The 7,995-nt window shown below is 36.3% G+C and overlaps 1 long non-coding RNA gene across 1 annotated transcript; it reads left to right on the top strand.

The window, feature by feature from the left end:
- The first annotated feature begins 4,673 nt into the window (after positions 1–4,673).
- On the top strand, positions 4,674–6,303 carry LOC110891760. The gene is made up of 3 exons (XR_002565537.2): positions 4,674–4,808; positions 5,288–5,341; positions 6,050–6,303. It is a non-coding gene; the product is annotated as an uncharacterized LOC110891760 (long non-coding RNA).
- The last annotated feature ends 1,692 nt before the right edge of the window (positions 6,304–7,995 follow it).

Genomic DNA, 7,995 nt, shown 5'->3' with positions numbered 1-7,995 from the left:
TGCCCAAATTTTGTAAGAATTTCATTAAGTATCAAATTTGGTGTTTTGATGTCTTTAGTTTATTTATTTTTAAGTAAACCATTATTTTTATGGAAAAGCGGACCTTACAAGTTGGTATCAGAGCCAAGGTTTGAGGGATTCGGGCAAGAGTCTTAGTGCTCGAACTCAAACCATGGCTCATGCAAATGTGCTCGCTCCGAGATCGCCAATGAGGTAAAATTTTAAACATTCGCTTGATATGAGTATGTATAGTGTGTTACGGTTTAAGATTTAAGATTACTTATGTTAAGAAATGTTAAGATGGGTAAAATGAGAAGTCCCTGGACCCGGGTAGCTGAAAACGGACCCGGGAAATGGTCGGAACTGTCAAAATAAGGTTCAGCAGCGTTTCAGCAAAAGAGGGGCCGTCGCCGACGGGCTGTAATCCCGTCGCCGACGCCCCATGTTTGTCGACGGCCTATCTTTCTGTCTACAGACATCGTGGGCGACGCCCCATTTATGAAGCCCGTCGCCGACGGGGTGTGAAGCCGTCGCCGACGGCTAGCGGAAATCAAATCCGCTGAGGATTTTTGTTTTGTTTTGGTTTTCGTATTTTGAGTTTCCAAAGTGTTTTAAGGCCTATTAAATGTTCGTGTAGGGTCTATATAAGGCCTAATAAGATATATGTAACCACGATTAGTGGTTACGATGGAAAGGAAATTTTAAGGGTCGAAAGTAATGTGTCGAATGACACAAATGAATGCTAAAAAAATGAATGAAAAATGAGTAAAGTTTAAAATGTTAGGATGCGAATGAAGTAAATACGGACTAATGAACTATGATGTATTGAAAGCTTGTGAACTATAATTTAAGTTACCATACTTCTCAGAAATGCCCGTTTTATGCTCCTGGCAAGTTAATAGAGGATATAATAAGTTATGTAAGGTTATGTAGACCGTTGGCGATAAAGTAAAAATTTATGAAAATTCGGATGAATGTATGCTTTGATCAGAATTATGCATTAGAGGCGTGTACCTTGTACCTGAATGGTGTGATGCTTATGTGTAATTAATAATTTGCCATATTATGATTAAGGGGCGAATATGTGCTAAACGCGAATCATATGAGCTTAATAGTAAAAGATACGTTGGAATTATGTTATATAGTTAACTTGAATAGTAATTACCATTTGTAGAATCATGAAGCATTAGTATGCGAAAATACGTGAAGGTGAATGTACATATGTGTATTGTTTGGGGGATTACGTAAATTATATGTATGAAATACGTAGAATATTAGTATTACGGTCTATCATGTTTTACATGTTCAAAAGTTTGAAGTATGTAAGCAAGACAGTTGACTATCTAAAAGTCAACAGTATAGGAATATTATGAAATGGTCATTAGACACAAAAGCTAAAGTAAAGAGTTGATGTGTTATGTATTAAGTGATTTACGTGTTATGCTTGACGATAGTTTAGTTGTATGGATTGGAAGTGAGATGACTAATAATAAATGCCTTGTTTTTACGAAATTTGACTAACGAAAGTCAATTAACTTATGAATAGAAAGAAAATGAATAGTTGTATGTATGCTCACTTAAGCTAACAGTGTTATGAATGTAATAATATATTAATATGTAAGGATGGAAGTCTTGTCAGTTGATTCAAGTATGGATGGCAAACGGAGTAAGAGGAAGCAATGAGGCAAGCATGAACATGAACGCTAAAGGTAAGTGATTTCGCAATCGCTTCGAATTCATCTACATGAAGGTGTATACGTGTTTGAGTATTCGAAATCAAAGCGAAATGTATAAATAAATGAGAAAGGTTATGGTACGTTTTGTTGAGATTGTTGGCATAATGGTAAACCGATAAGACCTCATTATAAGGGTAAATCGGTCATAAATTTTAGTTGAGAAATTCTAAGGCGGAAATGAGAACTTGGTAATGTTGATGAAAGGTATGGGAAGAATATTAGTTGGGATGTTAGTTAAAGACATTTTTGTAAAGATGTTCGAATTGAGAGTAAGTGCAACATGTACTGAAATACTTATATACAAAAAGTATTGGGTGGTGGTCGACCTTATAAGGTTATATTGTAGAAGACAGTAAATAATAATTACTTACAAACTTTGGAAATATTACGTAAGAAATGCAACGTGTAATGTAGGATACTCATTAGTAAGGGACATGCTAGAGAACGTAGGTGAATTAACACCAAATACGGTGAACGAACAAATGGAAATGATATATTAAGAAATGGTCATGAATTGACCGAAGCTCGATAAAAACACGAGAATCATCTCACTTATGTCCAGTCAAGCTAGCAAAAAGGGGTCTAACGATTCTTAAAGGATTGGATCAATATAGGAAAGAAGGATAAGAATGAAAAGTTTAAGCTTACGATTGAATGTGAATCAAATTTAAGAAAGAATGGTGGGAACACCACTAGAAATAGGATGTAGAGTGTGGCATAGAGACGCGCTACATGAATTAGGACATGAAATTAGTGCTAGAACCCAACACTTGAAGTTGAATGTAGAAGATTAATACGAAAATATATCATAAGAAATATCATGGTAATTGATACGACAGAAGAACGTAAGGTACAGATGAAAATATTAGAATATGAGAAATGGATTCAAACTAGTAAAAGTGAAAAGTAATAATTTAAAAGTTCGAATCCGTAAGTGAAGACGTATTAAAGAAGTGAGAATAAAAACTAAGTACCAAACTCAAATAAAGTTATACGGGTCAAAGGACGATCGCTATTTGAACCCGGTATTCAATGTTCGGTTTGTCAAGTTTATTACTTATAGGTGAGCATAATGTATGGGCATGCTTTGTCACAATTTGGAAAGAATTGCCGTCGCAAAGTATAAATAACGAGTCAAGGGTTTTGACCCGCGCCAGGTACGTATAAAAGATTATATTTTTAATAGGATCTTAGGGCTTGACTAGAGAATGATGTGTCAAAATAAGACAACTGATACCCATATGTAAGAATGCATTTACAATTAGACTTCCGAAAAGTCGAACGAAATAAATGAAGCACTTGCAATTATGTAAGTATAAGGTACGAACGTGTACCTCGATGCGACCACAATAGGTAAGGGGGTGTTAGTCTGACCTTGAAAGGTCAAACTGCGAAAGTTGGAGAAATAACCAATAAAAAGAAAGAATTGTATGTAAGAAATGGAATGTATGATATGTTTAGCATGTACGTAAGAAAATTTTGAAAGATACAATAGGCGAACAAACACCCTGTAGGACACAATTATGAAAGGCTATGTGCTAATTAATTATTTATAGATAAATATGATGGAACTCTTAGTGAAATAATAGTATTGAAGCTAGTGGGAGGATGCCCACGAGTGAGAGCATATTTCATGAATAAACGAGACAAATTCTAGCATGGAAGGTACATATAAAGAAGCGGATCGATCCGACACACGGATAACCGACTTATACGTTGAAAGCGAGGTTAGTAAAATGTTTATTTCTTAGTTAATGATTAAGGATCCGTAGGTTTATTCGTAAATGTGAACAAAATGAATGGTAGAATGATTGTGGTATGCTATACAGCGATCGACCTGTACTGGTCAGCGTGAGAAAGTATGAATGACATTAAGAAGGAGAATTAAAGGCCTTAAACTAAAGTTTGAGTTGAATTGGTTAAACGCTAGTATGGTGCTCGTACACAACATACCTAGTTGTTATCGTAAGTAGTTCATGCAAGGAGCTGATAATAAAGTGTGCGAATGATTAAATTCAAGGCTAAAACTCAAACCTGTAATTAGTTCAAGTGACGGTCGTAACCGTAGAATGATGCCTTATACTCGTATTAAGTATGAAAAAGTAATTAGGAAGTGGGAAGTTTTGTATTAGTACCACTAAGTCATTAAATGTCTATAGTATACGTATAAAGTTGTGCTAAGCCCTCATATGAGCAAGAAAGTAATTGGAATAACGTTAGTAATGGAATGATGGGGTTTCTTATAATTACAATAATGAATTATGTCGTGCATGATTCGTGTGCGGAATAAAATAAATCGATTTATTTATATTAGTAAATGTATGAATATGTCACTTATTTAGAAAGATAGAAACAAACCGTAAGCATAAGCTTGTACGACCAATAGTATACATTGGAATAAATTCCAATGAACGAATCGCTAGTGATGATGTATGCTAGAAACTGGCATTATAAACAGAAAACGACACTAATAAGAGCCCTGGATCAGATTCTGACTTATAGGTGATTATGAAAGTAATTTACTTGATTTAAGAACGGAGGGACAATGCGTACAAATACGTTTATGCATGAATAAAAAAAAACTTTTGCCAAGATCCCGAATGCGTCTATATTGTATTAAGCATCGTGAATGAATAGATGAAAAAGTAAGAGTAGAAGTGGTCTAGTTGGAATGAGAAAGGTTTCGGGGACGAAACCTCCTTTAAGGGGGGTAGACTTGTAACGCCCCAAAAACCGGTTACCAATTAAAATAAATGAAAATGAACACAAAAAAAAAGTAACCTAGTTGATGGGTTATGATAAGAAATAAGTTAAAAATTTGAAATAATGCTTGAATTAAATACTTAACAACTTATAAGGGGGGGGGGGTAATGTGTAAAGTTCTAATAAATAAGGATTTATAGTGGGTAAACCCACAAACACACATCCTGTGCGTGGGGTTGGATCGATCAAGCAGAAGGAGAACAAGGTGAAACCCTTGTTCTCCAAATTCAGCAAATTGAAGAGGAAATTCAAGGATAATCCAATGCATGAACTTCGATTTACACTCATCTAAACTCGATTATTGAAGTGGTAAGCTTAATTTTCTGAAATCACGAATTATAGAATGAGGGGTTCAACCAATCTCGATTTCTTGTACCATATATGGGAAATTTGAGTTAGAATTGCCTCCTAGAACAAGAATCATGTGTGATTTTAGGTTGCATGAAAGATTGTAGTGAAAACCCACTTTGTGAAATTGTGTTATGATTATGAAGATCATAATGATGGTGATTGTATGTTATCTTGATGTATATATGATCTAGTTTGTAATGCTTGAATGTTAGATAAATTGATGAAGGAGGAATTAGTTATGCAAAATTAGAATAAATATGAATGTTGGGTGATGATGAACTAGTAAAAATGTGCTTTAGAGACTTGTACCTCATACCTTAATTATGATGCCTACCAAGTGTTTGATGAAATGCTTAAGAACTGAATTTATGAGTAACTTGGAAAAATGATAGAATGAAGTAGATGAACTAAATGAATGAATGAACGTTGTAATGTAGGCGTGAAGGAAGAAGGTACAAGCACTAGGAAAACGGAAGGCACGCAAGACCGAGGTATGTTCCGTTGCATACAGATCTTTGTTAAATTCTCTTTTTACTTAACTTGATGTAGAACTATCCTTGTATGACAATCGTGGTAAAATGGCAAGTAAATAACAAATCCTTGTGGATTTGGGTATGCTAACGAAAGTTGTGTTAAGCTATACATTTTGACCGATTTAAATTAAATCGTGTCAAGTAGAGATGAATGCCATCCGTTTGAACGGGTAGTTTCGAATGCCATAATGAATGTTGAAAGCTTAATCCGTTATGCGGATAGAACGAAGAGTAATGTTGAAAGTAAAAAACCCAATTAAACGGGTCGAACGTGTATGCTTAACTCTCAATGAGAGTGTTTATGCCAAACCCAATTAAACGGGTCGAATGTGTATGCTTAACTCTCAATGAGAGTGTTTATGCCAAACCCAATTAAACGGGTCGAACGTGTATGCTTAACTCTCAATGAGAGTGTTTATGCCAAACCCAATTAAACGGGTCAAATGTGTATGCTTAACTCTCAATGAGATTGTTTATGCCAAACCCAATTAAACGGGTCGAATGTATATGCTTAACTCTCAATGAGAGTGTTTATGCCTAACCCAACTATTTGGGTAGTCGAATGCGTAAAAGGATGAATGTTTTTGTATGGATGGGGCTAAAACGAAAGGATTATGATTTAACTAGTGTGATAACTAACCTTTTAAAATTTGATTGTTAATGTAGGTAAAACTCCACTTTAGGCGATTTGCAGATATGGAGCGAGCACGTGTTCATGCCTTATTATACCAAACGCTTCCGCTAGTTTATATGCACACTTTTTGGGTCCATGTCTTGTTACTTTGTTTGATCTTGTTAGAAGTCATACACTGAAAACTTGTTGTCTTCGTTTTAGGAAGTTTAAAGTTGAAATGGGTCGTAGATTGTCGTTAGTTTATTGTGTTAAAAACAGGGGGCACCTTCGTTGTACGAACGGGTCATGCCCAAATTTTGTAAGAATTTCATTAAGTATCAAATTTGGTGTTTTGATGTCTTTAGTTTATTTATTTTTAAGTAAACCATTATTTTTATGGAAAAGCGGACCTTACAAGTTGGTATCAGAGCCAAGGTTTGAGGGATTCGGGCAAGAGTCTTAGTGCTCGAACTCAAACCATGGCTCATGCAAATGTGCTCGCTCCGAGATCGCCAATGAGGTAAAATTTTAAACATTCGCTTGATATGAGTATGTATAGTGTGTTACGGTTTAAGATTTAAGATTACTTATGTTAAGAAATGTTAAGATGGGTAAAATGAGAAGTCCCTGGACCCGGGTAGCTGAAAACGGACCCGGGAAATGGTCGGAACTGTCAAAATAAGGTTCAGCAGCGTTTCAGCAAAAGAGGGGCCGTCGCCGACGGGCTGTAATCCCGTCGCCGACGCCCCATGTTTGTCGACGGCCTATCTTTCTGTCTACAGACATCGTGGGCGACGCCCCATTTATGAAGCCCGTCGCCGACGGGGTGTGAAGCCGCCGCCGACGGCTAGCGGAAATCAAATCCGCTGAGGATTTTTGTTTTGTTTTGGTTTTCGTATTTTGAGTTTCCAAAGTGTTTTAAGGCCTATTAAATGTTCGTGTAGGGTCTATATAAGGCCTAATAAGATATATGTAACCACGATTAGTGGTTACGATGGAAAGGAAATTTTAAGGGTCGAAAGTAATGTGTCGAATGACACAAATGAATGCTAAAAAAATGAATGAAAAATGAGTAAAGTTTAAAATGTTAGGATGCGAATGAAGTAAATACGGACTAATGAACTATGATGTATTGAAAGCTTGTGAACTATAATTTAAGTTACCATACTTCTCAGAAATGCCCGTTTTATGCTCCTGGCAAGTTAATAGAGGATATAATAAGTTATGTAAGGTTATGTAGACCGTTGGCGATAAAGTAAAAATTTATGAAAATTCGGACTTGTTTCCCTTGAAACACCTTAGATGCATCAATTAAACAACTATAGGGGCCAAATTGTATCAAAATTAAACTTGTTTCCGAACCACAAGGGGCTCGCGGCCCGCATTAACTAGCCTGGATATCCCAGGCGGGCCGCATGAGGCCCAGGTCTGCAGACCATATGGATGGTCGCGACCAGCCTCCATTTTTGAGCGGGATTTCGAGTTTAAACCGAGTTTAGGCTCTTGTAAACACCTCTAAACAACCCTAATCACCTCCCTATAAGTACCCAAGCTCCCCCAAGCACTTGGACACTTTCACCACTCTCAAATCTCACCAAAACACTCCCAAATTCAGGCAAGAATCTGCATTTTCGGACAGATTCATACTCCTACACTAAACTTGGTATAACTTGCTCATTTCTTGATGAAAACACTTGATTCTTCTTCCTATTTGCTTGGTTAATCATGGAGTTTGATTCCTTGACTTCTCCTTGGAGAAATCAGACCTGGAATTGCTCCGAAATTGACCAAAAACTTTCTGTTTTGTTACATCTTATGCAAACTTCATCCAACTTGTGTTTAACACAACTCAAACCAATGTCCTAATGCTTACAACCTCTCTTATGGTTGGTTAAGCTTAAAAACATGGTTGAGACATCTAATTCAGAGGTTAAAACCTCATAAACTTTCTGTTTTAGTTAGGGTTTTACCCACAAGTAGTGTTCAAGTATGAAGCTTG

This window comes from Helianthus annuus, chromosome 14 (genome assembly GCF_002127325.2).
Source record: "Helianthus annuus cultivar XRQ/B chromosome 14, HanXRQr2.0-SUNRISE, whole genome shotgun sequence".
Taxonomy (NCBI): Eukaryota; Viridiplantae; Streptophyta; class Magnoliopsida; order Asterales; family Asteraceae; genus Helianthus; species Helianthus annuus.
Note: the sequence above shows the minus strand (reverse complement) of the source record. Positions and strands in the feature narration are given on the sequence as shown.